The 7500-nt window shown below is 50.5% G+C and overlaps 2 non-coding genes across 2 annotated transcripts; both read right to left on the reverse strand.

Annotated features, from left to right (window-relative positions):
* Positions 1-119: 119 nt before the first annotated feature.
* Positions 120-274, reverse strand: LOC126305177 (5.8S ribosomal RNA). The gene has a single exon (XR_007553326.1). It is a non-coding gene; the product is annotated as a 5.8S ribosomal RNA (ribosomal RNA).
* Positions 275-633: 359 nt separating this feature from the next.
* Positions 634-2525, reverse strand: LOC126305176 (small subunit ribosomal RNA). The gene has a single exon (XR_007553325.1). It is a non-coding gene; the product is annotated as a small subunit ribosomal RNA (ribosomal RNA).
* Between the last annotated feature and the right edge of the window lie 4975 nt (positions 2526-7500).

Raw genomic sequence — 7500 nt, forward strand, 5'->3', positions numbered from 1 at the left:
AACCGCCAGGCGACGGGCGCGCATCGCACGTTTAAGGAGACGCGGCCGGCCACACAGGCGACCACGACACTCCCACGTCTCCGAAGCGGACAAACGCCGCGCGCTTCAGTATACGTAGCCGACCCTCAGCCAGACGTGGCCCGGGAACGGAATCCATGGACCGCAATGTGCGTTCGAAACGTCGATGTTCATGTGTCCTGCAGTTCACATGTCGACGCGCAATTTGCTGCGTTCTTCATCGACCCACGAGCCGAGTGATCCACCGTCCTGGGTGATCTTTTCCTTTTCAGTCTCCCACTGTCTCTTTCAAGACAGTAGCATTTGCGGGACTGAGGCGTCTGACGGCCCCTGTTCCACTATTTTTTTGTGTCCAACGGCCTCACAGCCGATGGGCGTCGTACGGCTCCACACCGAGCGGACAGGCACTCGGGCGAACGTCATTCAAAACCGGCGCCAGGCGCCAGGTACCGCAGGCCAGCCGCTCCAGAGCTTCAGCGCTCGTACCACACAACAACAACACTTCCGCTAGTTTTGAGAGGCACGCGTGGTCCGCACGCGGCGCACGGCCACTGCCGTACAGGTAGCGTGTTGCGCGACACGACACGCACATCGAAAGACATGCAGTCTAGTCGGTAATGATCCTTCCGCAGGTTCACCTACGGAAACCTTGTTACGACTTTTACTTCCTCTAAATGATCAAGTTTGGTCATCTTTCGGTAGCATCGGCAACGACAGAGTCGATGCCGCGTACCAGTCCGAAGACCTCACTAAATCATTCAATCGGTAGTAGCGACGGGCGGTGTGTACAAAGGGCAGGGACGTAATCAACGCGAGCTTATGACTCGCGCTTACTGGGAATTCCTCGTTCATGGGGAACAATTGCAAGCCCCAATCCCTAGCACGAAGGAGGTTCAGCGGGTTACCCCGACCTTTCGGCCTAGGAAGACACGCTGATTCCTTCAGTGTAGCGCGCGTGCGGCCCAGAACATCTAAGGGCATCACAGACCTGTTATTGCTCAATCTCGTGCGGCTAGAAGCCGCCTGTCCCTCTAAGAAGAAAAGTAATCGCTGACAGCACGAAGGATGTCACGCGACTAGTTAGCAGGCTAGAGTCTCGTTCGTTATCGGAATTAACCAGACAAATCGCTCCACCAACTAAGAACGGCCATGCACCACCACCCACCGAATCAAGAAAGAGCTATCAATCTGTCAATCCTTCCGGTGTCCGGGCCTGGTGAGGTTTCCCGTGTTGAGTCAAATTAAGCCGCAGGCTCCACTCCTGGTGGTGCCCTTCCGTCAATTCCTTTAAGTTTCAGCTTTGCAACCATACTTCCCCCGGAACCCAAAAGCTTTGGTTTCCCGGAGGCTGCCCGCCGAGTCATCGGAGGAACTGCGGCGGATCGCTGGCTGGCATCGTTTATGGTTAGAACTAGGGCGGTATCTGATCGCCTTCGAACCTCTAACTTTCGTTCTTGATTAATGAAAACATACTTGGCAAATGCTTTCGCTTCTGTTCGTCTTGCGACGATCCAAGAATTTCACCTCTAACGTCGCAATACGAATGCCCCCGCCTGTCCCTATTAATCATTACCTCGGGTTCCGAAAACCAACAAAATAGAACCGAGGTCCTATTCCATTATTCCATGCACACAGTATTCAGGCGGGCTTGCCTGCTTTAAGCACTCTAATTTGTTCAAAGTAAACGTGCCGGCCCACCGAGACACTCAACAAAGAGCACCCTGGTAGGATTTAAACGGGGTCCGCCTCGGGACGCGAAAGCACCCCTTCGGCTCGCCCCACCGGCAGGACGTCCCACGATACATGCCAGTTAAACACCGACGGGCGGTGAACCAACAGCGTGGGACACAAATCCAACTACGAGCTTTTTAACCGCAACAACTTTAATATACGCTATTGGAGCTGGAATTACCGCGGCTGCTGGCACCAGACTTGCCCTCCAATAGATACTCGTTAAAGGATTTAAAGTGTACTCATTCCGATTACGGGGCCTCGGATGAGTCCCGTATCGTTATTTTTCGTCACTACCTCCCCGTGCCGGGAGTGGGTAATTTGCGCGCCTGCTGCCTTCCTTGGATGTGGTAGCCGTTTCTCAGGCTCCCTCTCCGGAATCGAACCCTGATTCCCCGTTACCCGTTACAACCATGGTAGGCGCAGAACCTACCATCGACAGTTGATAAGGCAGACATTTGAAAGATGCGTCGCCGGTACGAGGACCGTGCGATCAGCCCAAAGTTATTCAGAGTCACCAAGGCAAACGGACCAGACAAGCCAATCCGATTGGTTTTGATCTAATAAAAGCGTCCCTTCCATCTCTGGTCGGGACTCTGTTTGCATGTATTAGCTCTAGAATTACCACAGTTATCCAAGTAACGTGGGTACGATCTAAGGAACCATAACTGATTTAATGAGCCATTCGCGGTTTCACCTTAATGCGGCTTGTACTGAGACATGCATGGCTTAATCTTTGAGACAAGCATATGACTACTGGCAGGATCAACCAGGGAGCTGCGTCAACTAGAGCTGAGCAGCCGGCCGCCCGGGAGTGTGTCCCGGGGGCCCGCGCGAACACGCAAGCGTCCGCTCAATTATTCTGCAAACAGGAGGAGGCCGAGCTCCCCTGCACGATACACCTCGAAACCCTCTCAGGTCCCGGCGGCGCGCAGCGCCGTCCTAGGTACTTGGTCGGTTTCGAGAGAGGCGCAATCGCCCGGAGTTAGGCGAGTAGACGGTTTTAGTGCGAACACCCTTGCTCCCAACTGAGCTTGCCGCTGCCGACAGAGGCCCGGGAGCGTGCTGTCGTGGCATTGCCGGCGGGAGACAACACGCGCCACCTATGGTGACCGGCAGCTCCAACGCCAGCGCCACACAAGGGCAAAGCCCCACTTGGGTGCAGAAGCGAACTCTCCCAGCACAGCGCACGCGCCAACACGTCCGCACAACTGCGATACAAACCACCTGCGAGAACCGCTGGGGCGACCGAGCAGCAGACGGCGTCGCGGCGCCGAGTGCCAGGCGGCGGCGCATCCTCAACGCACACAGTCCTCAATCAGACCAGCACACTGCAGATGTCCACCGCGCTTCGCACCGGGCTCGGCTGAACCAACTTTGGCCGCCAGGCGCCGCGTGCAGGGTGCGCCGCAGCGTAGCTGCGCCGCCTGCCGGGCCCGTCGGCTGGCGCTCCTGCCACTCGGCGCCCCCCACCAGCCGCCTGTTGCGCGTGCGCCCACGCAGCGCGCGGCCAACACGCCGGGCGGCCCCCCTTCACCGGCCGGGAACAGTCCCACCAAGCCACCGCCGCGTATCGCTTCATACCCACATGGGCCTAGTCACGCGTGTGGATGTGGCGGGTACCGCTGAAACAACCGGTTAATAGCTGTACCGATCGTCGCCATCACAGATTCACCTCCAGCGTGAACAACCGCTCAACAACGGATTTCCAGTTCATTTGCGTATCTTGGGCAGTAAACGTAGATGTCCACCTACATTTGCGAATTCAACAATTCTTGCATGCCAGGATGTCATGTGTCACGACACGCTACATCAGACCACATACACACTGCGACATGTGCAGAAGAGAACACGTGGAAGGTGGCCCGCGCACGTATGCGATGTACCTTCCGCGATCCACTGTCAACCGGCATCTGCGGCATGTCCCAGATATGGAACGCGGTCCACCAGGGTAGCACTTTGTGTGAGGCAATACGACAAAGTCGGAATACACGCGTCACTACATCAGACGGCTCACGCTGACCTGACCTGACCTGACTCACCGCACCACCACCCCCAGCGACCCAGGGTGACATACAATGCGTTCGTACGTTCCTCCCACACGCCTCTACGGCGTACCACAGTGCAACCTAGCTGTTATTGGGAGACGAGACAAGTAGCATCAAGCACAACATATGGAAATTGAGATTCGACACCGTTGGGCACAGCCAGCGTACGGTCACACGTATCACACTACTTCACTCTGTACGTAACGACCGATGATCGGTACAGCGTGTGGGTTACGCGTACGACATCAGCGGACAATGGACACAGACCATACCACGACGTACACTGAGGGCGTCGACATCTGAATGCAACTGAACAGCTGCGAGGCTCATTTAACACTCAAACGCCAGACCGACCAGCTTGAGAGGACAGAGACACAAAGAGGGGGACAGAGGGGGACAGAGGGGGGGGAGGGGGGGGGTCGGCGATATAGTCCTATTGCAGTACAATTGACAGTGGATAGCAGGAATATGTGGAAAGTAAGCAACACTCGCAAGACATCTACATGAGGATAACAACGACACCAGAGATTCCGAGCAGTGAACTATGTTAGGCAAAGGGACAACGTGGGTTAGGTTAAGGGACAACGTGGGTTAGGTTAAGGGACAACGTGGGTTAGGTTAAGGGACAACGTGGGTTAGGTTAAGGGACAACGTGGGTTAGGTTAAGGGACAACGTGGGTTAGGTTAAGGGACAACGTGGGTTAGGTTAAGGGACAACGTGGGTTAGGTTAAGGGACAACGTGGGTTAGGTTAAGGGACAACGTGGGTTAGGTTAAGGGACAACGTGGGTTAGGTTAAGGGACAACGTGGGTTAGGTTAAGGGACAACGTGGGTTAGGTTAAGGGACAACGTGGGTTAGGTTAAGGGACAACGTGGGTTAGGTTAAGGGACAACGTGGGTTAGGTTAAGGGACAACGTGGGTTAGGTTAAGGGACAACGTGGGTTAGGTTAAGGGACAACGTGGGTTAGGTTAAGGGACAACGTGGGTTAGGTTAAGGGACAACGTGGGTTAGGTTAAGGGACAACGTGGGTTAGGTTAAGGGACAACGTGGGTTAGGTTAAGGGACAACGTCGGTTAGGTTAAGGGACAACGTCGGTTAGGTTAAGGGACAACTTGAGTTAGGTTAAGGGACAACGTCGGTTAGGTTAAGGGACAACGTCGGTTAGGTTAAGGGACAACGTCGGTTAGGTTAAGGGACAACGTGGGTTAGGTTAAGGGACAACGTGGGTTAGGTTAAGGGACAACTTGAGTTAGGTTAAGGGACAACTTGAGTTAGGTTAAGGGACAAATTGAGTTAGGTTAAGGGACAAATTGAGTTAGGTTAAGGGACAAATTGAGTTAGGTTAAGGGACAAATTGAGTTAGGTTAAGGGACAAATTGAGTTAGGTTAAGGGACAAATTGAGTTAGGTTAAGGGACAAATTGAGTTAGGTTAAGGGACAAATTGAGTTAGGTTAAGGGACAAATTGAGTTAGGTTAAGGGACAACTTGAGTTAGGTTAAGGGACAACTTGAGTTAGGTTAAGGGACAACTTGAGTTAGGTTAAGGGACAACTTGAGTTAGGTTAAGGGACAACTTGAGTTAGGTTAAGGGACAACTTGAGTTAGGTTAAGGGACAACTTGAGTTAGGTTAAGGGACAACTTGAGTTAGGTTAAGGGACAACTTGAGTTAGGTTAAGGGACAACTTGAGTTAGGTTAAGGGACAACTTGAGTTAGGTTAAGGGACAACTTGAGTTAGGTTAAGGGACAACTTGAGTTAGGTTAAGGGACAACTTGAGTTAGGTTAAGGGACAACTTGAGTTAGGTTAAGGGACAACTTGAGTTAGGTTAAGGGACAACTTGAGTTAGGTTAAGGGACAACTTGAGTTAGGTTAAGGGACAACTTGAGTTAGGTTAAGGGACAACTTGAGTTAGGTTAAGGGACAACTTGAGTTAGGTTAAGGGACAACTTGAGTTAGGTTAAGGGACAACTTGAGTTAGGTTAAGGGACAACTTGAGTTAGGTTAAGGGACAACGTGGGTTAGGTTAAGGGACAAATTGAGTTAGGTTAAGGGACAACTTGAGTTAGGTTAAGGGACAACTTGAGTTAGGTTAAGGGACAACTTGAGTTAGGTTAAGGGACAACTTGAGTTAGGTTAAGGGACAACTTGAGTTAGGTTAAGGGACAACTTGAGTTAGGTTAAGGGACAACTTGAGTTAGGTTAAGGGACAACTTGAGTTAGGTTAAGGGACAACTTGAGTTAGGTTAAGGGACAACTTGAGTTAGGTTAAGGGACAACTTGAGTTAGGTTAAGGGACAACTTGAGTTAGGTTAAGGGACAACTTGAGTTAGGTTAAGGGACAACTTGAGTTAGGTTAAGGGACAACTTGAGTTAGGTTAAGGGACAACTTGAGTTAGGTTAAGGGACAACTTGAGTTAGGTTAAGGGACAACTTGAGTTAGGTTAAGGGACAACTTGAGTTAGGTTAAGGGACAACTTGAGTTAGGTTAAGGGACAACTTGAGTTAGGTTAAGGGACAACTTGAGTTAGGTTAAGGGACAACTTGAGTTAGGTTAAGGGACAACTTGAGTTAGGTTAAGGGACAACTTGAGTTAGGTTAAGGGACAACTTGAGTTAGGTTAAGGGACAACTTGAGTTAGGTTAAGGGACAACTTGAGTTAGGTTAAGGGACAACTTGAGTTAGGTTAAGGGACAACTTGAGTTAGGTTAAGGGACAAATTGAGTTAGGTTAAGGGACAAATTGAGTTAGGTTAAGGGACAAATTGAGTTAGGTTAAGGGACAAATTGAGTTAGGTTAAGGGACAAATTGAGTTAGGTTAAGGGACAAATTGAGTTAGGTTAAGGGACAAATTGAGTTAGGTTAAGGGACAAATTGAGTTAGGTTAAGGGACAAATTGAGTTAGGTTAAGGGACAAATTGAGTTAGGTTAAGGGACAAATTGAGTTAGGTTAAGGGACAAATTGAGTTAGGTTAAGGGACAAATTGAGTTAGGTTAAGCGATAATCTGGTACAGCCACAGTTAGGTTAAGCGATAATCTGGTACAGCCACAGTTAGGTTAAGCGATAATCTGGTACAGCCACAGTTAGGTTAAGCGATAATCTGGTACAGCCACAGTTAGGTTAAGCGATAATCTGGTACAGCCACAGTTAGGTTAAGCGATAAACTGGTACAGCCACAGTTAGGTTAAGCGATAAACTGGTACAGCCACAGTTAGGTTAAGCGATAAACTGGTACAGCCACAGTTAGGTTAAGCGATAAACTGGTACAGCCACAGTTAGGTTAAGCGATAAACTGGTACAGCCACAGTTAGGTTAAGCGATAAACTGGTACAGCCACAGTTAGGTTAAGCGATAAACTGGTACAGCCACAGTTAGGTTAAGCGATAAACTGGTACAGCCACAGTTAGGTTAAGCGATAAACTGGTACAGCCACAGTTAGGTTAAGCGATAAACTGGTACAGCCACAGTTAGGTTAAGCGATAAACTGGTACAGCCACAGTTAGGTTAAGCGATAAACTGGTACAGCCACAGTTAGGTTAAGCGATAAACTGGTACAGCCACAGTTAGGTTAAGCGATAATCTGGTACAGCCACAGTTAGGTTAAGCGATAATCTGGTACAGCCACAGTTAGGTTAAGCGATAAACTGGTACAGCCACAGTTAGGTTAAGCGATAAACTGGTACAGCCACAGTTAGGTTAAG

This window comes from Schistocerca gregaria, unplaced genomic scaffold (genome assembly GCF_023897955.1).
Source record: "Schistocerca gregaria isolate iqSchGreg1 unplaced genomic scaffold, iqSchGreg1.2 ptg000263l, whole genome shotgun sequence".
Lineage (NCBI taxonomy): Eukaryota > Metazoa > Arthropoda > Insecta > Orthoptera > Acrididae > Schistocerca > Schistocerca gregaria.